At 38.3% G+C, this 25,256-nt stretch overlaps 1 protein-coding gene and 1 pseudogene across 5 annotated transcripts in view; one reads left to right on the forward strand and one right to left on the reverse strand.

Moving 5' to 3' along the window:
- Positions 1 to 25,256, reverse strand: part of ASXL2 (ASXL transcriptional regulator 2) — a 156,783-nt gene that overhangs the window by 83,087 nt on the left and 48,440 nt on the right. The window lies entirely within an intron of this gene.
- Positions 8,608 to 10,225, forward strand: LOC103876803 (annotated as a pseudogene). The gene has a single exon (XR_004178210.1). The product of XR_004178210.1 is annotated as a prostaglandin E synthase 3 pseudogene (transcript).

Genomic DNA, 25,256 nt, shown 5'->3' on the forward strand with positions numbered 1-25,256 from the left:
TGTTGTTGTCAAGCGAGTCTGGTGCTAAATGTATGAGGAAACTTAGTTTTTCAACCATTGCGGATACTGTAATTATGGATAAGAGACTGCAAAAGTGTGTACATAAAGTGCTTTAAGTCAGAGAGAAAAAAAATCAATCTAGTCTAGGCTTAGTACTTAGAAAAATAACAACAACAAATAACAACAAAACAGTCATTAAAGTGAAACCTATAAAATGAAAGTAAATGTCACACACATCTGGTGAAAAGATGTGGTAAGAATAACTACAAACTGTCATAATATTTTCCTTGGCAAATCTGGATATAATTTTCTTTGAAGGAAACAAAGTTTTGAAAAACCTACAAGACATATAGGACACAGTACCATTTAAAACAAAATTTAGACATGATCTCAGGAAAACACAAAAAGTCAAAGAATCCTGGCAGTTTATTTTTACGAATAATAAAGCAATTAGCAGAGAAGCAAAATAGGACACACTATCCATGATGGCTGGAATATATTTTCATGGGGAGGTAGAGCTCCAGAATTCTATAATTAAATAAATATGACTGAATGACCTGAAGAAATAAGACATAGTACTGAGCTCAATAGCAACTTAAAAGTTCAAGTAAATTCAATAGGGTAAGTACTAACACCTGAAGCAGCTATAGTAAGACCCACCTTAAAGATTATGTAACTATCACACAACAAGTCCGCTTCTAATTTTTCCTCTCCATGCTCAAGAAATCGGGGTTGAAGAGGTAGGGGTTCTTTCAAGGAAAAGAACTGTGATATAATTTTATGCAGTAAGCACTTAAGCAAACATACTAATATGTTTTGTACATAAGGCCCAAAGAACTAAAGTGACTTTGATCATAATGCCAATGGCCCTTTTTAGTTCTCTCTGTAATAAAAGCTAGCAGTAGCTAGTAGGGCTAAGAGAGCAGAAGTCAATAATTACACTGCTTAGATGAAGCAAATATAGCAATTAATGAAAGCAGTCATCACTGCATGGTAAAAGAGCCAGATTTAATGATTCATACCAATCTGAATACAGACCTGACCGTAGCCTGCGCAAGTCATTTTAAACACCTTTAATTTACTCATCTGCAAAATAGAAGTAATACTGCCTACTGTGTAACTCGATTGTGCAGATCACAGATCATGTACATGTATATGTATGTGTCACAGAGTCAAGATTCAGTAACTACAGCAGTTACTTTACAAACTTACTATCCTGTCCTAGTTAGGCAGTGTTCCACTGTTCTCTATCTCAAGTGATAGTAATCTCACCCTTTCACACAACTGTTCTCCACTCTGAAGCCAGAGTAACCTTTTAAAAATAAATATGATCATACTACCTCCTGTCCAGCTTAAAATTCATCCATGATACCATTATGTTCTTAGGATAAAGTACAAAATTATCAAAATAATCTGACCTTGACCATTCTGCTACACACCCTCTTTGTCAGCCTACTCTACCTTTCTTTTCATTTGGTAATTTAAAATTCTTCTGACTACTTGGCCCGACACTCTGCTTGCAATGATAACCCTCACCTCCTTTTCTCCTAACAACCTCCAATTCAACTTTTCGATTTTAGCCTTAATGTCTCTTGCTAAAAGAAGTCACTTCTATGTTCTATAGAATCCTATACTTCCCTGAAACACATATTTATAACTGCATATACTGCAAGGAAAAAAATCTGACTCAATTGTAAGCCAGCCAGACTCAGTGATGAGTGATTTTAATATCTCTGAAAAGTAGAATCTTCTCTTCTACAACTGAACCCAGAATATCCAGCTCTAAGGCCTGTGAGCAGTCATCTTGCAATTATGATGGATGAGCCTACTGAGAATGGAACAAAATTGAAGGAAGCAGAGCTGAGATACTGATGAAACTGACTGGAGTGCTTGGATCAAGTTTTGCCTGTTTTTTTCACTTGCATTAAATGATGAGTTTCCTTCATTGTTTAAGCCAGTTTACACTGTGTTTCCTGTCATTTACAACCGGAAGTATCTTAACAGATACAAAGCACCTACATAAAAGCAATCAAATTTACAGAGATATGAAAGAGAAACAGAAGAACAATACAGGAGAATATTCACAGGTAAACCACTCTCTTCTGTAAATGAGAAAAGATTACCCTTATGAATCAATAATGTATATCACATGATAATGTAAGAGGCAAGATGCTATCCAAATCTGTACAGACTAACCCCAAGTACTCAGATACTCAGAAATATCTAAATTTTTCCTAAACCTTGGCTGGGTGCAGTGGCTCACACCTGTAATCCCAGCACTTTGAAAGACCAAGGTGGGCGGATCACAACCCAAGAGGCAGAGGTTACAGTGAGCCACTGCACTCCAGCCTGTGCGACAAAGCGAGCCTCCATCTCAAAAAAAAAAAAAAAAAAAGTTAGTATTTTCCTAAATCTTAAGCATCAAGGATAAAGAAAGAATCAAACCAAGTTCCATGCATTAAAAGCCAAAGTAGCAGCTTGAATTAGTGTTTCTATTTCATCATTCACACCATCGTGTGACCTTGCAGTACATTAGAGTAAGTGAAATATATTTCCCTGCCACAATGATGTTGGTCTTCGCCACAAGGCTTGATTTGATTAATGAAATAAGAGACGTGACAGAAGCAGAGCTAAAATATGCTTGGTTGGCTGACTCCTGTGATTGCCATGAGAGCAAGATTCCAGCAGAAGAACAGAACAATCCACAGCCTACAACAAAGTCTAGCCAACAATAACTAAGTCCAAGTTAACCTAAAGACATGAGGAAGAAAAAAAGTTCTTGTTATAAGTCACTGAAATTTTAAGATTGTACAGCAAAATATTGACCGATAAAGCAAGCACAGTATAATGAAGGAAACATTTGCTTTCTTAGCAATACTCACTGCCAAAGACAGTAAACAAAATTCGTAAAAGTATGAATGAAAAATTTTATATCTGGCCTAGATGGCATTCAAACAAAGAGGCAATAGAAAACATTCTTGGCTGGGTGTGGTGGCTCACACCTGTAATCCCAACACTTTGGGAGGCCAAGGTTGGCAGATCACCTGAGGTCAGATGTTTGAGGCCAGCATGGCCAACATGGTAAAACCCAGTCTCTACTAAAAACACAAAAATTAGCCAAGCATGGTGGTAGGTGCCTGTAACCCCAGTTACTCGGGAGGCTAAGGCAGGAGAATCGCTTGAACCCAGGAGACGGAGGTTACAGTGAGCCAAGATTGAGCCAGGGCACTCCAGCCTGGGTGACAGAGCAAGACTCTGTGTCAAGCAAAACAAAACAAAACAAAACAAAACAAAACATTCTTAAGCCCGCAAGAACTGAGGGAAAAAGATCATCCGTAAACGTAAAAATTCTGATGATGAAATCCAGCCAAAAAGAAATGCACCAAAGTAAACAAGAATTGGACAAAATATTTTCTGAAAAAAAAGTGGAATACATTTGCAATTAGGTAATACATAAGAAATGTAAATGTTTTGTACTTTATTCAACTTTCATTTTTAAAATGACAATACACTTTCAGAATTTTTCTATTTTTTTTTTCCTCAACTTCAGAGATCATTTAGGAATTAATACTACCTCACAGTGAGGAAACTAAAGCCTAGCAACTTTCTTGGTTTATTCAATTAAATGCAATAAACAATGGTTATTCCTACTTAAGAGTTTTTCAAGATATTTCTTCAGTGTACATTTTTTTCACTGATTAATTTAATTTGGGTAGGGGGTTATCAGGCATCATTTCTACAGGAAATATTGAAATAAATAGTCCGGAAATATACAAATAAACTATTAAAACAAGGAAACTTCTGAAAGACAATGGAGCTCTTTTTCAAAATCACTTTGTCACAGGGCATGCTATTAAAAACAAAACAAAAACTAGAATAGCAGGTAAGAGGGGAAACTGCATACAGATGGAAATGAAAGACTTTCACTTAAAAAGACACACTGAATAGCAAGGTACTTGTTCACCAAGTACAAGATGATATACTGATGAAGAATGAGAACCCCAGATGCCCACAAATACAAAGGGGATGAAATACATAACATTCAAAGATCAAGAGACAAGCCAAAGATGAAGCTGAGAAAACCAGTGGTTTTAGAAAGAGTGTTTTTAGATCATATCACCACAACTTTTAATCATTTAAATTACATGGTAATGATTTTTAGGGGAAAAATTAGCTCTTCACTTAAAAAACATTAATATAAAAGCATTTTTAGCATTTTGATGGTAACTAAAGTTTGCTATATCAGAGTATATTTTCAAATAGAATTTCAAAGGCTTTGCAAACCTGTGACAGAATGGCTCACCTGTTAAAATGTATCTTTCATCTAGAGTATATTTGACAAATGACTTATTATACCTCAAATCCTGTTTAGAAGTCCATGCTGGGCCACATGGTGGCTCACGCCTGTAATCCCAGCACTTTGGGAGGCCGAGATAGGTGGATCACTTGACGTCAGGAGTTCGAGATCAGCCTGACCAACATGGCAAAACCCCGTCTCTACTAAAAACACAAAAAACTTAGTTGGGCATGGTGGCGGGCACCTGTAATCCCAGCTACTCCGGAGTCTGAGGCAGGAGAATTGCTTGAACCTGGGAGGCAGAGGTTGCAGTGAGCCGAGATCATGCCACTGCACTCCAGCCTGGGAGACAGAGAGCTCATCTCAAAAAAAGAGAAACCCATGCTAAAGACTTCTCTAAATGCTGTTCTTAGAAGGATTAAACTGTTACTTAACCTAAAGCAATAAATGACTATAGTAGAAATAACCCAAAGAATAAGAATCCATGAGTTCATGCTGATAAGATTAAATGAACAAATCAATGAGTGGGGGAGAATTACTTGCAGTAAAATTTCAACAACAACAAAAAAATACCAAGAATGATAGAATTAGAAAATCACCATATGCGGCAACAGCGACAGTAAGTTTCAGGTAAGATTAGTGGATGCTGTGGTAGACAGACCTAAAACGGCTTCCAGTAATCCCTGCTTCCTGGTACTCATGGCCCTACATAATCCCTTCTCCTGTAGTGTGGGTAGGGCCTGTAATCTGCTTCTAATAATCAAAAAAGAACAAAGGTGATAGGGTCTCACATAAGTGACTATTTCACATATCACTGCAGTGTTCTCGCTTGGTGACTCTTCCCTTCCTTGCTAGCTTTGAGGAAGCACGTGGCCATGCTGGGAAAGGCCACAGAACTCAGGACAGTCTCTAGCCAACTGCCAACTAGGAATCTAGACCCTCAATCTGATAACCCACAAGGACTGAATCTTTCCAACAACCACATGAGCTTGGAAGCTGATCATTCCCCAATGAAGTCTTCAGGTAAAAACTCAGCCCTGACCAACACTCTGTTGCATTGCCGAGGATCAGGTAAAGCCATGCTCAGACACCTGACACATAGAAACTGAGATAATAAATGCATTGTTTTAAGCTGCTAAATCTGTGATAATATTGTTAAGCAGCAATAGATTAATAACAACATGCTAAAATTAATTGGCAAAGGTACAATAAGAAACAAGATGTTTACAGAGTCTCAGAGTATCTTTACCCCCAAAATACTTATTAATTACAAAGGGCAAAAATGGTATCTTTACAGTGAAGAAACTTGGTAGACATTGCATAAACCAAGTAATCACAGTTACCATCCCCAATACTGTGGTACACTGAAATCATGGGCCTCCAGATATATTGTGGTAAAAATGTCCTTTCAATCCTGTGACATTCCTGCCAAAACTGCACAACTTAAATCTAATCATGATTAAACACCAGAAATAAAAATTGAGAAACAATCTGCAAAATAGCTGGCCTGCACTAAAAAAATGTCTAGTCATGAAAGATAAAGACTGAAGTACAATTCCAGATTAAAGAAGAGTAAAGATACATGAAAACTAAATGCAAATACAACATGTGATCCTGGATTAGGACATCAGTGGGAGAATAACCAAATTTGGATAAAGTCTGATTAAATAATAATATTTTGACAATGCAGATTTCCTGTTAACTATTTTACCCTGTAGTTACATAAAAGAATGTACTTGCCTTTAGAAAATATATTCTGAAGTTTGCTTGCTTGACTTATTAATTAATTAATTAATTTATTTATTTAGAGACAGGATCTTGCTCTGTCCCCCAGGCCGGAGTACAGTGGTGCAATCATAGCTCACTGCAGGCTTGAACTCCTGGGCTCAAATTTAATTCTCCTGCCTCTGCCTCCAGAGTAAGTGGGATTACAAGTGTGCGCCACCACACCTGGCTAATTATTTTATTTTATTATTTATAGAGATGGGCTCGCTTTGTTGCCAGGCTGGTCTTGAACTCCTGCACTCAAGCAATCCTCCCACCTCAGCTCCCGAAGTGCTGAGATTACAGGTGTGAACCACTGCATTCAGCCTACTCTGAAGTATTTAAAAGTGAATGGGGCATTATGTCTACAATTTATTATCAGACATCTCAGAAACACAAATTAGATAGATGTTAACATTTGGAGAATCTAGGTAAAGTTTATACAAAAATTCTTTGGACTACTTTTGCAACTTTTCTAAAAGTCTGCAATATATCATATAAATAAAATTAAAAGTTAAATAAATGCATATGATTTTTTAAAAAGTATATATATGAGAAAAGTCTATACAACAATATGGACCAATGAAAAGAAAGAAGTACTGATCAATGCTACAAACATGAACCTTAAAATACCACATATTATGTGATTCCAGTTATATGAACTTCCAGATATGGCCGAACTATAGAGACAGAAAGTAGACTACAGGCTGTCAGGAGGAACCAGCATTACCTGTATCCAGTATGAGAGATCTCACTGGGGTGACGAAAATATTCTAAAACTGGATTATGATGATAGTAGCACAACTCAGTAAATTTACTAAAAACCATTGAATTGTGCACTGAAAATGGGTGGAATTTCTGGCCTGGTGTGGTAACTCATGCCCAAAATCCTAACATTTTGGGAGGCTGAGGTGGGAGGATCACTTGAGCCCAGGAATTTGAGACCAGCCTGGGAAACATATGGAGAACCCGTCTCTACAAAAAATGTAAAAATTAAGAAATCAGGCCGGGCACGGTGACTCACACCTCTAATCCTAGGACATTGGGAGGCCTGGGTGGGCGGATCATCTGAGGTCCGGAGTTCAAGACCAGCCTGACCAACATGGAGAAACCCCGTGGAGAAACTCCGTCTCTACTAAAAGTACAAAATTAGCCAGGCATGGAGGCGCATGCCTGTAATCCCAGCTACTCGGGAGGCTGAGGCAGGAGAACAGCTTGAACTTGGGAGGCAGAGGTTGCAATGAGCCAAGATCGTGGCATTGCACTCCAGCCTGGGCAATAAGATCAAGACTCCGTCTCAAAAAGAAAAAATTTAAAAAATAAATAGAAAATTAGCTAGGTGTGGTGGTGTGTGCCCATACTCCCAACTACTCCAGAAACTGAGGTGAGAGGATCGCTTGTGCCAGGAGTTCAAGGGTACAGTGAGCTATGATTGTACCACTGCACTACAGCCTGGGTGACAGAGCAAGACCCTTTCAGGAAAGAAAGAAAAAGGGAAAGGGAAAGGAAAGGAAGGAAAAAAAAAGAAAATGAGGTGGAGTTTGGAGTTTATGGCATGTAAACTATATCTCAATAAAGTTGTTTTAAAAAGAAATAGAGGGGCCAGGCGCGGTGGCTCACACCTGTAATCCTAGCACTTTCGGAGGCCAAGGCGAGCAGGTCACTTGAGGTCAGGGGTTCGAGACCAGCCTGACCAACATGGTGAAACCCTGTTGAAACGTGAGCCACTGCGCCCCGCCTGTTCCCATATTTTTTATGGACACGTATATATTCTCCCAGGGTCAAATGAAACAAAATGTATCCAGAAAACAAAGCACTTGATCACCTGACCAACCAAAGGAAAAGAAAACCATTCCAAAACAAGTACCATAAATATCCACTTATCAAATAAGCAGCAGCAAGAAAATGAAAACACTGGAACAACTTAAGTCTTTCTGCTTTATTTAGAGTATTCATCTTCCTGCTGTTTCTGGACCTGCACTAAGATGGACGGACACTAATGAATGGATTCAATATGGCACAAACTGATCTACCATCTAAAGAGTACAATAATGCCACTGCCACTCCTAGAACATCTCCTGCTTATCATGCAATGAGTTGCAAGTAATTCAGGTTATCTGGCGAACCAAAGATTTGACGGACTGAATCTCACTGGCAAGAAGCCTATCAACATTAATACTAAAAACGGAGTTGGGGAGAATTCATCTTCTGCCTTCACACAGAAATTTTGAAAGCCCAAAAATGATTATAAAAGGTAAAAGAAACTAGTTAACTCTTTACTCTGCAAGGTTTTCTCTACATAAAAATACAACAATAAGTCCTCGGGCCCCTTTTCCTACACTTTCCTCTTCTCCCCGACTGGAGGGGCCGCTCTTTCTGCGCAGTGCATTCTGGGGACCGAGGTCGAGCCCGCCGCTGCCGCCATCGCCTGAGGGGAGCAAGACTGGGAAGACGACGCAGTCATCACCGGAGAGAAGTCACTCCCTAGCAGCAGCCGACGCCAGAGGCCCGCCCACCTGTTCACCTGTCTCCCTGCCCTGTTCACAATGCAGCCTGCTTCTGCAAAGTGGTACAAAGGGACTATGTCTTCATTGAATTTTGTGTTGAAGAGAGTAAGGATGTTAATATACATTTTGAAAAATCCAAACCTACATTGTTTTCTCAGAGGAAGTGATACTTTTAAGTATTTAAATAAAGTTGATCTTTTTCACAGTATTGATCCAAATGATTCCAAGCATAAAAAACGGACAGATCAATTGTGTGTTGTCTACGAAAAGGAGAATCTGGTCAGTCATGGCCAAGGTTAACAAAAGGAAGGGCAAAGCTCAATTGGCTTAGTGTGGACTTCAATAATTGGAAAGACTGGGAAGATAGTTCAGATTAAGACAGGTCTAATTTTGATCGTTTCTCTGAGATGATGAACAACATGGGTGGTGATGAGGCTGTAGATTCACCAGAAGTAGATGGAGCAGGTGATGATTCACAAGACAGTGATGATGAAAAAATGCCAGATCTGGAGTAAGGAATATTGTCATCACCTGGATTTTGAGAAAGAAAAATAACTTCTCCGCAAGATTTCACAATTGAGAGAATTCCTGAGTTGACAGCTCTAAAGGCAGATGCTGTATTTGCCTACTTTCACCCATTTTCCAACCTGTTTGTTTTTTTAAAAGGCTTCACTAAGGGTTGATATGTACCACTGTATGGGGCAATTTTAAGTCAGCTAAGACAATAAACCTTATGCATGAACATTTCCTAGACTTTAATGAAGCTGTTGAGTGAGGTCCTAGGCAATTGATGCAGCAGTTGTGATAAATAAAAACATCTCACCTAAGTCTCCTTTTCTTCATAACATAGACATTGACATGATAGGAAGCTCTCAGCTTAGGGAAAGAGAACTAAATTTTAGATTATAGAACATAGATTCAAAAGTGGCTGGAACAAATTGGCTGACACCTTACTGGTAACCTGCTATTCCTCTGGTGTTATACTTCAGGATTGTTCCAAGTTTATTTTTCAAAAAACTTACTTCACATTATTCATATAAGTGATTACTTGCCAGTGATCCACATGTATCTTAGCTAAAACTAGAGAATGCCCTAACTTAGATGGTTTTTGAAGCCTATATATTTGGTATTGTTTGACCCTTAAGTGTTTTTACATCTCTCAGCATGGAAGACGAAGAAAGTTGTACATTGTTGTTTGAGAGTCTGTACATTTAGACCAGATTTGTATTTGCACTGTCAGTATGGCAAAAGAGTGAAAAATGTTTAATACAGTATTGGATTTTTTATTTCTTTTTTTGATTAAGCTTATACCAGGGCTTACAACCTCAATTTATGTTCATGACAGTGGGGATTTTTTTTAATGTCCACATTCTTTCTAATAAACTGCTGGAAGACTTCTTGGCTGTCCTTTTAAGTGTCTGGCTTACTGTAATTTTTATGTATTTACCACTTCCTGAAATGGAGTTTTGATTTTTAATTGAGGAAAAATTTGAGATTATTCCTCTGTTTGAAAAAAGAGGCTTGCTGTAATGTCACAGGAAACCTTTTTAAAGTGGATCTGTAATAGAATATTGTAGATGCACTTTGCAGCAATTGGAAAAGAAAGTGTTGTGATTTGATTGAAATAAAATTAAATGTGTTGTCCTCCTCTAAAAAATATATATATAATATAGCAATAATTAGTAGTTATGATGCTGAAATTATTAATTTGAAACTATGATTATGTACTGAAACATTTATAATGCTGTTTTGAACCAAGGGTTTCAATGTAAAAGAAAAAAGATACAAATATAAAATCAAATAATATTAAAACTCCACAAAGTTAACTCAGGAAAAAAAATATGGAAAAGAAGCTGTCTCGGTTTCTCATTCATTTAATATTTACAAGGACCTATCATATAGCAACGCAGTGGTATGCGCAGGTGATATAAAAGAGGAAGTGGAAGTTTCCATAAGAAAGAAGTACTCATTCTTAAATTTTAATGTAAAAATAACTGAACTAGAGCTGAGCTGAGCCAAATGACACTGTCTTTTTGCTAGTGTGCACATACATGTATGTACACACACACACACACACACACTTGCCCCCAGAAAAATACAGCACATAGATAGAAGTTTAAAATGTATACTATCTAAAAACTGTTAGCCATATTTGCAATTTTGCTATCAATTCAAGAATTGAACAAAATCAGAAACTCAGGTTTAGAGCTCATGTTTTTTAATGTGTCAGTCTCCACCCCCCTGGTTTACAAGTAAGAGCATATTCAACTGTAAATGTAGCAGCACTTGCAGCAAAATTATGATTCTTAATGTTTCCTAATTATGTACTTTTTAAAAAAGAGATCTCTTCCCAAAATTAACTGATAACTTTTCCCATAACTAATGATGTCTAATTTCCCCACTGAAAATCACGACATTTTCACTATTCTTTCTTTCATTCTTAGTTTCTTTCTGGGGCTCAAAGACACATGTAAATGAAGTCCAGAATAAAGTTCAAGTATTCATGGCCCATCAACTTTCAAAGTTAAAAGTCTCAGCTTTAACTTGCTTTGTCTTGTCTATAACCCTCCTCATTCTAAAGGCTCTTGCCAAAACTCTAAAACTTACTTGTTTTACCAATTCTGAATCATCACATTGTGAGCAGAAGCTAATAAAAATCACATTCTTATCCTTCGCTTTCTTAACCACCCATCACTGTCGATTTTAAATTTAACAAGGTAAAATGAACATTAACCTTCTTGAAAAAGTTAAAGGCATACCTCTGCTCATTCTCCTTACCTTAGGCAAATGCTCTCTATTTCCTACTAATATAACATGACGGCTGTTTCTCCTGCATTAGATTAAATTGTGCCCCATTCAAATAAATGCAAAATCCTACAACACTTTTATTGTGGTAAAATATACATAAAATTTACCATCTTACCTTTCTAAGTATACAGGTTCAGTAGTGTTAAGTACAGTCACCCTGTTGAGCAACCTTTTCATCTTACAAAACAGAAACTATACCCACTAAACAACAACCATCTTCCCCTGCCCACCAGCTCCTGGCAACCACCATTCTTTTTGTCTCCATGAATTTGACTACTCTAGGTATCTCATATAAGTGGAATCGTACAGTATTTGTTATTTTTTGTCTGGCTTATTTCACTTAGTACAATGTCTTCAAGATTCACTCATGCTGCAGCAGGTGTTGATTTCCTTTCTTTTTAAAGCTGAATATTCCATTGAATATATATGCTACATTTTGTTCATCCATCCATCCACCCATCAATGAATATTTGGGTTGTTTCTTCCCTTTGGTTACTGTGAATCATGCTGCTATGAACACTAGTGTTAGAACTATCTGTTAAGTCTCTGCTTTCAATTCTTTTGTGTATATAGGCGGAAGAGGAATTGCTGGGTAAAATAAAATCCTACAACTTTTGATCATTCTTTACTTAATCCTCAGTTTACACAACTGTCTGTTTTCAACACCTACTAAGAAGAATCAGATAAGATACAGGTTGACAAGGGAGCTCCACAGGTGACCTAGTCCATTTACCTACAGGTACCTGTACCCCCTCTAAAGTATCTAAACAGGTAATCATCCAATGTCTTATGTAATCATACAATGAGGTGAATGGGCACTACGTCCTCAAGCATTTCCAACTATTCACAAATTCCTTCTTAAGCTAAGCTAAATACTCTTCCTACAAGTCTATTTACAAATCTGCCTTTATGATGGAAATCAGTAGTATAATGCTGGGAAAATCTGGGGGGCTCTTTGTTTCCTCTGCAATGTTTGAATTTTGAAACTGATTTTGCAACAAATTATCTTTGAAAGTGTGTGTGGGGGGGGGGAGTTTGACATTATTTCTTACCATTCCAATGACAGTCATTCAAGTATTTTAAGACTTCATGAAATCCTGAAATCTACTCCTTTCCAGATTATTTTTGGTCTCCTCACTGGCATTCCCTGTTGCACCCAATCCAAAGAATCTTTAATACAATAAGCTTGTACCATCCATCCTCAAAATTCATCAGTGTCTGCCAATATTTGTTGTCCCCATTTCAAACCTTTGATAAACAGGTTTAAGGGACATCATTAATCCAAGTTATCTGATAGTAGAGATAATCTCCCTTGCAATAACAAGTTACTGCCTAATTCCTACTTTCATCCCCAATCTCTTGTCCATTTTTTCCGTACTCCTTCCTATAAAATACAATTGTCAAAACTTGGTAAGGCCACAATGATTAATCATCTTCCCTATTCCTGGCTGAACTATACACAATCTATATTTATCCTTCAAAGCTCAATCCCTTGAACTTCAATAGGATTAAATAATACACTCACACTTTCAAGGTTAAAAAAAAAAGAAGTAGTAGTAGTAATCTAGACTAGACGCTTAAATGCCCTCACTTCAAGTCGATTTTATTTATTCATTTATTTAGAGACAGGGTCTCACTCTGTAACCCAGGCTGGCTCAATCACACTGTAGCCTTAAACTCCTAAGCTCAAATGATCCTCCCACCTCAGCCTCTTAAGTAGCTGAACCACATGTCTGCACCACCACATGTGTGCACTCGGTAATTTAGAAATTACCGAAATAATAAATAGTCTTGGTAGATTTTAGATTTAAATTTAAATTTTTGTATTCCTATACACTTTCAGTAAAACATTTTTCCTTCCCTTGATCATATTACCTACAATTCCACCAATGATTGATTCATTCAGATTAACAACTACTCTGCTTTTTAAAAAGAAATAATATAAATGTAGCTTTTAACTTTGATTTAAAAAGTAACATTTGACTCATCCATAACTTTAATGAATTTGTTTCTTTATACTGTTTTCCTCCCCCAAACACACCATCAAACAAATGGGAATAAAAGCACTGAAGACATAAGGGAAAGGGTGTGTAGGAAAACTTCTAAACAAGCATTTTGCGGTAAGTAGATCTAGTTGGGGCCCCAAAATGAGAGGTTCTAGGTCAACAGAGCAGCAGATGGGCATAGAACAAATAAGGAGAGTGGTAGAGGAATCACCTAGAGAGGGAGGTCACAGCAATAAAAGATTCCTTGGAAATTTTTTGTTGTTGTTTGCTTTATCTTACACTTAACATCTAACTATAAACCTTCACGCTATCATCCCATTGTTGTCTTCCACTAACATCTTCTAAAAAGCATGGCTTTGTCCATTAGCAGTAACAAGGTTCAATATTATAAATATTATTTAGATTAGATAACTACAAACTCTTGGTATAGAAGGGCTTAGAGAACAATCTAACTTTTTACCTAAAGAGAAATACAAAACAGTTCATTAAGATCCTTGTCCAGGCCAGCAGGGCGCGATGGCTCATGCCTGAAATCCCAGCACTTTGGGAGGCTGAGGCAGGCAAATCACCTGAGTCGGGAATTCAAGACCAGCCTGACCAACATGGAGAAACCCTGTCTCCACTAAAAATACAAAAAATTAGCCAGGCATGGTGGCGCATGCCTGTAATCCCAGTTACTCGGGAGGCTGGGGCAAGAGAATCATTTGAACCCTCTGGAGGTTGTGGTGAGCTGAGATCGCACCATTGCACTCCAGCCTGGGCAACAAAGAGTGAAACTCTGTCTAAAAAAAAAAAAAAAAATCCTTGTCCAGGCCGGGCACAGCAGCTGACGCCTGTAATCCCAGCACTTTGGGAGGCAAAGGTGGGGAGATCACAAGGTCAGGAGTTCGAGACCAGCCTGGCTAACATAGGTGAAACCCCATCTCTACCAAAAATACAAAAAATTAGCCGGGAGTGGTGGCGGGCACCTGTAATCCCAGCGACTGGGGAGGCTGAGGCAGGAGAATTGCTTGAACCCTGGAGGCGGAGGTTGCAGTGAGCTGAGATCGCGCCATTGCACTCCAGCCCGGGCGAAAGTGTTAGACTGTGTCTCAAAAAAAAAAAAAGAAAAAGAAAAAGAAAAAAAATCCTTGTCCGATCTCCTGAGTCCTACTCAAAAGTGAGGCAGCAGAAATAGTACTTATATTTTAGACTCACAGATGGGGATTCAAGTTCTATCACTAATTGGATATGTAATTTTTCACTGATTTGACGTGTTTATCTATGAGATAATGATTTCACAAGGCTTATTTAAGATTAAATAGACCATGTGAATGGACTCCCATCTTAGTCAAGGCCATTTCACTACAGCATCAGGCTTTTCAATCTTATGAGGAATAGGTAATAAAAAGTAGGCCAGATGTGGCAGTGTACACCTGTAGTACCACCTACTACAGAAGCTACGGTGGGAGAATCACCTAAGCCCAGAAGGTCGAGGCTGCAGTGAGCTATGATCACACCACTGCACTCCTGCCTGAGACAAACGGAGAGACAGAGACAGAAACACAGAAAGGGAGACACATACACACACCCCCCCCCACACACACACACAGAGAGAGAGAGAGAGAGAGAGAGAGAGAGGAGGGTATATTATCTGAGGTAAAAGGAGTATTAGTGAGGAAAACAAAATACTTATGAATGAATATAAACTAAGGGCATGGTTCCGAAAGAACTCAGCTGGAGAGAGAGAATAAAAATCAACAGATTCAATTAAGTAAACCAAAAGACAGAAATTTCGCAATTTTATACCTTTGTCCTACTTGGTATTCTTGTTGATTTAGCAAGCAGAGCTTGGATATCTAAACAGCTAACACTACTTATTACAATTATTTTCTGCTTTGAACCAGAGCTATCAGTCCAGATGTAGCCATTTATATTGAGATTCAAGAGTTTTGAAGTAGTTGGTTGACCCATTAATTTGACCAATTCCTGGCATTTCCCACTAAGAGAAGTAACTTAGTTATGGTAGATCTTAGGAGATTATTAAACGACTTATGTTGCAAGTTTACGTTCCCTCAAGTCTCAAAAATAAAGACTAGAATAGGAGAGGCCAAATGGCACCAGCAAGTGGGAGAAGATAACAAAAAACAGTCCAGCCCAGGAAGCCTCTTTGTCCTTGTGGGCCTGAGACTACAACACCTCCCCCTCTCACAAGATGTTGAGCAGTAAAGTAGCTCAAGCAAACGGGAACCTGCCAGGAAGCCTGTCTGTCCCCACAGGCTAAAGACTCCCTTTTGTCCACATCTACAGGCATCAGGCAGCCCAGCCTGTGAAAATTTCCACCCCCTCAGACAGAAGCAACAGAGATCAATAAGAAGCAGCAGAGGTCAATGGGAGCCTCTGTGGCACCAAATAAAACAAGCAGACCCAAATACCATTGCGAAGGATCTGAAAATTAAACTTGTTATTGGAACCACAATCCACTAAAACAGTACAGGACCTGCATGGTAAACCTAAGTAAACACAGTGAATGCCAGCTTAAATAAGACTGGACATCCCCTAACATGATAGCCAAAATATCCAGGGTTCAATGGAAAATCACTATCTGAATCAAAGAAGACAATTAAAGGACGCCAACACTGAGACAGATGTTAAAATTGTAAGAAAAATTTTGGAGTAGGCCGAATGCAGTGGCTCACGCCTGTAATCCCAGCACTTTGGGAGGCCAAGGTGGGTGTATCACCTGAGGTCAGGAGTTCAAGGCCAGCCTGACCAGTATGGTGAAACCCCGTCTCTACTAAAAGTACAAAAATTAGCTGGGCATGGTGGCGCATGCCTGTAGTTTCAGATACTTGGGAGGCTGAGGCAGGATAATTGCTTGAACCAGAAGGTGGAAGATGCAGTGAGTTGAGATCGCGTCACTGCTCTCCAGCCTAGGCGACGGAGCAAGATTCTGCCTCCAAAAAAAGTAATAAATAAACAAATAAAAATTGGAATAGCTCTCATAAAAATGCTTCAAGAACTACTTAAAATTCTCCTGAAACAAACATATAGAAAATATCAGCAAAGACAGAACTTATAAAAAGAAATCAAATAGAAATTATAAAAACAAAAAATACATTAAGAAATTTAAAAACTCATCAGTAAGAGAGAGGAGATGACAGAGGATAGAATCAGTGAGCTTAATAACAGGTCAATACAATTTACTCAATGTGAACAGACAGAAAAAATAACACCAAAAAAAAATCAACAGAATCTCAAGGCACTGTGGGATAATAACAGAAGATTCAACATTCATATCATCAGCATTCCAGAAAGAAAAGAGAAAAAGAGTAGGGTGGAAAGAGTATTCAAAGAACTGACCAGGCACAGTAGCTCATGTTTGTAATCCCAGCACTTTGGAAGGCCAAGGTGGGTGAACCACTTGAGGTCAGGAGTTTGAGACCAGCCTGGCCAATGTAGTGAAACCCTGTCTCTACTAAATTAGCTGGCTTGGTGGCGCACACCTGTAATCCCAGCTACTCGGGAGGCTGAGGCAGGAGAATTGCCGGATCCTGGGAGGCAGAGGTTGCAGTGAGCAGAGATCACACCACCGCACTCCAGCCTGGGTGACAGAGTGAGACTCTGTCTCAAAAAAAAAAGAAAAAAAAGAGTATTCAAAGAATTAACAGCTGAAAACTTCTCTTATTTGGTTAAAGAAATAAACACAGGACGGGCACAATGACATAGGCCTGTAATCCCAGCACTTTGGGAGGGCAAGGCAGGCAAACTGCTTGAGCTTAGGCATTGCACTGGGCAACATGGTGAAACCCTGCCTCTACGAAAAATGCAAAAATCAGACAGGCATGGTGGTGCACACCTGTAGCCCCAGCTACTCAGGAGGCTAAGGTGGGAGGATTGCTTGAGCCCAGGAGGCTAGGGCTGCAGTGAGCTGAGATCACACCACTGCACTCCAGCCTGGGCAACAGAATGAGACCCTGTCTCAAAAAACAAAAAACCTGAAGATGTAACAGGATTTAAAAAGAAACAGAAAAAGTAATAAAGAAAAATGAAGAAATAAACGAACAGATTCAAGAAACTCAGTGAATCTAAATAGGATAAATCTAAGTCAGTCCACCAAGATACATCATAATTAAACTCCTGAAAACTAAATCCAAAGAAAAAGTTCTGAAAGCAATCAGAGAGAAACAATACATTACTATAGGGAAACACCAATTCAAATGACAATAGATTTGTCACCTAAAACCACATAGGCCAGAAGGAAATGGCATGACATTTCACTAGTGCTGAATGAAAAGAACCGTCAATTGTGAATTCTATATCTGATGAACCAGCTTCAGACTAAGTAAAATTAAAAGAAGTAGTTGACTAAGAGGAGTAGAATTATTCTTAAAGAATGACTAAAGGAAGTCATTCAATGGAATGGAAATGATAAAAGAAGCAATCCTGTAGCACCAGGAAGAAAAAACAGAAAGAGCAGGAATAGGTATATACCACAGACTATGCTTCTCATAAATTTTATAAATCACATTTGATGACTGGAACACAAATTTTAATACCATCTCATACTCAAGAATCTAAATGGAAGTACGGTTTCCACACCTCACTTACAGTGGGAAAATGGTATCAGCAGACTGTGATAAATCACATGTATATATTGTAATACCCAGTTGAAACAGTTTAGAAAACTATGTAAAGATAAAGAAATACAATACTATAAATATAAATCAAGACAGAATCCTACAATATGATCCATGAGGAAGTCAAGGGAAACAGAGGAATGAGAAATAGAGGAAACAAACAGAAAACAAAACAAAACAAAATGGCAGACAAACTCACCTATCAATAATTACTTTAAATATAAATGGTGTAAACACACAAATTAAAAGGCAAGGATTGGCAACATGGACCAAAAAAAAAAAAAAAAAATCTAAAGCAGTTTACAAGAAATTCATTTAGTTTCAAGGTGTCTTTAAAATTAAACATGCACTTACCACACAACCCAGCAATAGCACTTTCTGTACATTTAACCCAGAGAATGGAAAATGTATGCCCATATAAAAACATTTACACAGATGTTCATAGAAGTTTTATTTTTAATAGCCAAAGCCTGGAAACAATTCAGATATGCAATGGATAGTTAGAAACTGTCATACATCCATGTCAAAGAATACTACTCGGCAATAAAAAAGAATGAACTATGAACACAGTCACTTGGAGGACTCCCCAGAGACATACAATGAATGGGGGTTGCAGGGGAGCCAATCCCAGATGGTTACACACTCTATGATTCCATTAAACACTTGAAATGACAAAATTATAGAAATGTAGGACAAACTAGAATAAGGGGGGCAAGAGGAGGTACTAGGGAAGTACATGTGGTTTTAAAAGAGGAACACAAGGGATATTCGTTGAAAGCATTCTGTATCTTGATTGTGGTGGTAGGTACATGAATCTATACACATGATAAAACCACATAGCACCCCAGACACATACACACACCTGGGTACCAATAAAACCAGGTGGATTATATCAGACACAGTATTCTGGCTGTGACACTGCACTATGGTTTTGCACAATGTTACCATTAGGAGATTCTGCATAAAAGGTTACTTCCTACAACTGCTTATGGCTTACATTTTTCTGTTGTACTTTAATTTTCTATAGGGAGCAATGGACAGCTGTTGTTTCTTCCTGGCCAATATCCATTCCCTCTTCTTCTGTAAAGAATGCTCAACTTTGGCTGGGCATGATAGCTCACATCTGTAATCCCAGCACTTTGGAAGGTTGAGGTGGGCGGATCCCTTGAGGCCAGGAGTTTGAGACTGGCCTGACCAACATAGTGAAACCCCATCTCTACTACAAATACAAAAAAGTAGCTGGGCGTGGTGGTGTGCGCCTGTAATCTCAGTTACTCGGGTGGCTGAGGCAGGAAAATTGCTTGAACTCAGGTGGCAGAGGTTGCAGTGAGCCGAGATTGCACCACCGCACTCCAGCCTGGGCAACAGAGCAAGACTCTGTCTCAAAAAAAAAAAAAAAAAAAAAAAGAATGCTTAATTTTGCTTTGGGGAACTATGCTCTACCCTACTGGAAACAGTCTCGGTAAGACTGTCCATTAAGATATCTCACCATCCTTGGGCACTAGGCCAACCAAGTTCACTCCTCCTTGAAGTTTAACCTTGAGCAGAGTAGACAATGACTAATTTAGCCCAACTGGAGTGTCTTGATGAGACTATGCATTAGAAGAAGTTGCCTTCCTTCTCCTAATTTCAGAGCCTGTTTCTTGCTTTTGAGTCTGAGTCTTGCCTCTGCCCCCATATTCTTCAAATAAATCTCATTTTGCTTAAGTTATTCATATTTGGTTCCTATCATTTGCACTTAAAGAACCCAATCAATGACCAAGCGCGATGGCTCACGCTTGTTATCCCAGCACTTTGGAAGGCCGAGGCGGGCAGATCACTTGAGGTCAGGAGGTCAAGACCAGCCTGGCCAACATGGTAAAACCCCGTCTCTACTAAAAATACAAAAATAAGCCGGGGGTGGTGGCAGGTGCCTGTAATTCCAGCTACAAGGGAGGCTGAGGCAGAAGAATCACTTGAACCTGCAAGGCGGAGGTTGCAGTGAGCCGAGACCATGCCGCTCCACTCCAGCCTGGGTGACAGAATGAGACTCTGCCTCCAGATAAATAAATAAATAAGAACCAATCAAATATATGCTCCCTTCAAACAAACATAACACAAAACAAAATTTACCTAGTGTTTTTATTTTTTAATTACAATTTTAACTTTGTAAAACCTTCATTAAGCTTTCATCCACAAACTCTTGCTTACAATAAATAGGTTCTTACAAATGAACTTAATGGACTACAAATATAACTAGAGTTAAAAAGATGAATTAAGCTCTAATTATAACCCAAGCATGCCATGTCCAAGTAACACGAAAATACATGGACATGACTGTTGCCCTCAGGTCTCACAGGCATGTAACACAGTAACTGCTATAGTGGAGGTGAATCTAAAAGGCCATGCCCACACACAAAAAGCCAATTCAGTAAAGGATCTAGACTAAGATTTTTAACCCATTCTGCCCTGTTTTTAAGTATCATGCCCCTAAAGGATTTACCAATTTTTTTTAGACGGAGTCTTGCTGTGTTGCCCAGGCTGGAGTGCAGTGGCATGATCTTGGCTCACTGCAACCTCCACCTCGCAGGTTCAAGCAATTCTCCTGTCTCAGCCTCCCGAGTAGCTGGGATTACAGGTGCCCGCCACCACACCCGGCTAATTTTTGTATTTTTAGTAGAGATGGGGTTTCACCATACTGGTCAGGCTAGTCTCAAACTCCTGACCTCAAGTGATCCACCCACCTCAGCCTCCCAAAGTGCTGGGATTACAGACGTGAGCCACCGAGGCCAGCCGATTTACCAATATTTTATCTAAATTAAGAACATAAACATACATTTTCAATCTTACAGCCATAAAGCAAATGTTAACATACATGCTTCCAGTCTACTAAATATTTTCATTATTAATCTGCCAAATACTTGGCATCCCAACGCTTTTATAAGTCAAATGTTGATTTTAATAAACCTTAATGTAGATCGGATTTCTAAACTTATGATCAAACAATAAATACAAACTGCAAGAACCAAAAAAAGCATACTTACTAAACATTAACATAATAATATCAATATTACTTAGTTTCTGGACTAATTATTTAATTTTATAAAGTAAAACTCAAGCATTCAAAGGTAAGTTAAATTTATAAGAGTGTGCTTTATAATTGCATAATACTTCTTTAGAATAAAGTCATACTTCTTACCTTCTGGAGTTGGAATGCAGTGCAGGAAAATGAAAGAAGAAAAAAAAAAGCTTTTAATTTTTCTTACAAAGCAACAATAAAACCAAAAATTAAACTGTCCCTTCCCTTCCCAGCAATATCCACAATTCCCCAAATTAGCAACCCCCTCATTAACTTCTTCATTAAAATTTACAAGTTAGCCAAAAATATTATCAAAATATGTCCAAAGATATACAAATTTAGCTAAACAGTCTAAACTACTTCAGAAAACAGTTGCAGTAATTTGATTGTGTAACAGAGTAAAACTTAGGGCAGTTTCAAGTTAAATGTGGATACAATGAATACTACCTATTCTTTAATATTCTTCCCATGCATTTCAATTTCAAGGAGCCATCATAAAGCCATCAGCTTAAAGTTTACTAGCTTCCCTGTGATCTATAATGGAGCTCTTACGGATCTGAATTACAATGGATAAGAATACTCTTTTCTGTCAATACCCAAACATTTTGTTGTCATTTTTTTCATTACTAATCCTTCTTGACATCCCTACCAGGTTTGTGGGCTTGAAAGCAGATTGCAACTAACAGATAGGGAAGATGGCTGGGCACAGTAGCTCATGCCAAGGCCAAAGCAGGAGGATTGCTTGAGCCCAAGAGTTCAAGATGAGCCTGAGCAACATAGTGAGTCCTCATCTCTACAAAAACTATTTTTTAAATGTTTAAAAAGAAGAAGAGGAGGAAGATGCTGGCTTAACCACAAAGGTATCATCCAACCTTAGATATACCATCAATACAATAAATAATGTTCTTCATTCTAAAACTAAGCTATTTCTAATGAAATCACTTCAAGGCAATTCAGCTTAGCAAATAATCAGATGATCTACTCTGCAGGGGTAAGGATTTCTGCTGAAAAGTAGTAGAGAATATTGACTTTATTTCCCTTGCTATATACTTTTGCATGGGAGAGATACGGGAAAACATAGGTGCTCTGATTGGTTTTTAGTATAATGTAAGCTAAAACATATAACCTTCAATACAGTATGAAAGAGATTATTTTCTTCATAAACAAATTGGTACTAATCAGATGTTATTAGGACTCCCCCAGACAAAGAGGTAAAATCTCAATCTCTAAAATGTTTATTGAGCATAATCTTTGCTGGGTGGTTCCCAGAGTTCTTTACAATCTAGGCAGTTGGCCACACCCATTCATTAGGTATATAACTTACTCAGCTATATTAATGTTACAGTGTGAAAGATTCAAATTCGCCAAAATTACTTATATCATGAACCCTTGGGATCACTCATGAATGGTCTAATTCAGAAAATGCCCAATTTGCGGATGATAAATTCATGAACAAATAATCTTCCTATTTCCCCTCTTCTATTCATGAATGGAAAGACAAGAAAAACTAGTCAGAGAATAGGGTCTCAAGAACTGAATACTTTACTATTTTTCTCTTCTTTCCTAAAAACTCTATTTCTCTATTAGCTGATGTAAGAGTCAAGATAATACAGTTAATAAGATGAGCAAAGCAGGTTAAGGAAACTCCAAAGGGGGGGGGGGGGGGGAAGCACTAAAGGCAATAGCTACTTCAGAAGGAAGGCATTAAGTCCGACACTTAATGCTATAAAAGCACATCTGTAAACACTAATGGCAGCCACAGCTGATGGAGGGGGTTAAACCTATTGCATATCTAGCCTAAGCGTAGAAGTAGTAATGAGTAATAACAGTAAAGAATTAACAGGCATGGTTTCAAAGAATATTCAGGGTGTGTATTCTGTCAACAGTGTGTAGGCTTACTGTGTAGATTTAATTGTTCTATTTTTTGTAAGCCAGAATACCCAAATTGCACACAACCAGTCTCAAGTTCTTATCTGTTTGATATATACTGACATATTTATACAATAAAATTACTGCAATTTATTTCAGAACAGCCCAGGGTGTAAATACTATTTACAGTTTATGATGGAGGACGTATACTTTTGTTTTTAGAATTTTCCAAAAGTAAAAATTTATGTTTCAAAAAAGTGTCTTCAGGCCAGGTACTGTGGCTCACATCTGTAATCCCAGCAGTTTGGGAGGCCAAAGTGGGAGGACCCCTTAAGCCCAGGAGTTTGAGACTAGCCTGGGCAACATAGAGACCCTGTCTCTATAAAAAAATTTAAAAATTAGCCAGGCATGGTGGTGTGTGCCCGCGGTCCCAGCTACTCGGAAGCCTGAGATGGGAGAATCACTTGAGGCTGGGAGGTTGAGGCTGTAGTGAGCCGTGATTAAAAAACAAAACAAAACAAAACCAAGAGGCGGCCAGGTGCAGTGGCTCACGCCTGTAAACCCAGCACTTTGGGAGGCCAAAGCAGGGGGACCACTTGAGTCCAGGAGTTCAAGACCAGCCTGGGCAACGCGGCAAAACCCCGTCTCTACAAAAAAAAAAAATTAGCCAAGCATGGTGGCACACGCCTGTGGTCCCAACTACTTAGGAAGTCAAGGCTGCGGTGAGCCATGATCGTGCTACTGCACTCCAGTCTGGGTGACAGTGAGACTGTCTCAAAAAGAAAGAAAGAAAACGAAAGAAGTTACATTCACTCATGTGTTTAGCTGTACCTGTATATTTTTACATATTACATAAATACGTAGTAGCTAATATTTATTCCCCAAAAGGTGGGACAGGTTCCCCAGCAGGCGGCTTTTCAGCAAAGCTCTTCTAGTACCTAGTAGGCAGTTTCCTGCGGCCACCTCAGGCTACAGCACCAATGAACTTTGTCATCCGCTGAACTAGAGCCCTGCTTTCTCTTTACCTTTGAATAGTTAATCCCTGGCTAATCTATTAATAACTTCCAGTTAATAACTTTCCTGTTCAAATTATTGTGTACTTTCTGGTCTTCTGATCAGACCCTAAGAACTATAGAACTGTATAGCTCAGAGACTTACACAGAACATTTAAATAAACTCTTATCAATGCCCAAAATCCCAGAAACAGTTCCATGAAGCCGTGTGGGAGTAGCCATGTGAGTATATTTGGGAAGCTGGAGTTGGAATCACCTCTGACACTTCCTGAAAAATGGCATAGTTTGTAATGACAAGAAGAAATATAGGCTCAAGTCAGGAGAAACTTAAAAACAAACTGGAGCACCAGGTGCTCTTTATTTCTCTGCAAACTGTAAAATCAGCATCATCAGACAAAAAGGAAAGCGCTTTTTTAAAAAGGCTATTTTATATACTGATGGCTAATGACAACCATTTTACTTTCATTCAAGGTAAAATAAAATTCTGAATTCTTTCCCTTAGTAACTGAAGTATATCGTCAAAATGTACACAAAAATGGACACAACTCTCTGAATCTTTGGTTTTATTTCTAGTGTCTCAGGAAGGAAACAAAATACCTAACCATTCCTTCAATATTTAGATTCATACAAACGCACAGTATAATCCAGAATCAACATGAGCTATAATAATGAGAATAGGGGCTCTTTAAACAAACAGACCCAGTAAACAAAATCTCTACCCAATGAATAATATAGATTTTTAAAAAGCAAACTGTCCACAGAAAAACAAATGAGTAAAAGCTTACAAAATTGTTTTAAAGGTTCTAATAGTACTTCAAATTTGGAACAAGCAATTCTGTGTTGAAGAGCTCAACCCTAGGAAACAACTGCCACATTATCATTGGTATTTATGTAACAAACAAATTAGGTTATATTTTAGCCACAGAAAATTGAACAAGGAGGTTAGACATCTCAACAAAATTCTTTTTACTATTTTTGATTTTATGAAATAACTGTTTTTTGGTAAACAGTATGGGAAGTAACTTTTCTCTGTTTACAAATGATCAGATATCACAGCTACAGCATTTATCTATAGTATCAATAACTTTTCATGTCTTCTTGTTTTAACTGTTACAAAAAGAACTAAGCTAATTTAAAGAACTCCACAATGCCTTTGCTATCAACTCTGACTATTAAGCATAACAGAAACAGTTCTTGACCTCTCCTGGCCTAAGTCATGTCCTCCCATTTCACCTGAAACATTAAAACTTCTTCTTCCCTATTACTCCCATGGGAAATTCTATCTTTTTTTTCTTTTTTTTAAGAGGTAGGGTCT

This window comes from Papio anubis, chromosome 14, assembly GCF_008728515.1.
Source record: "Papio anubis isolate 15944 chromosome 14, Panubis1.0, whole genome shotgun sequence".
Taxonomy (NCBI): Eukaryota; Metazoa; Chordata; class Mammalia; order Primates; family Cercopithecidae; genus Papio; species Papio anubis.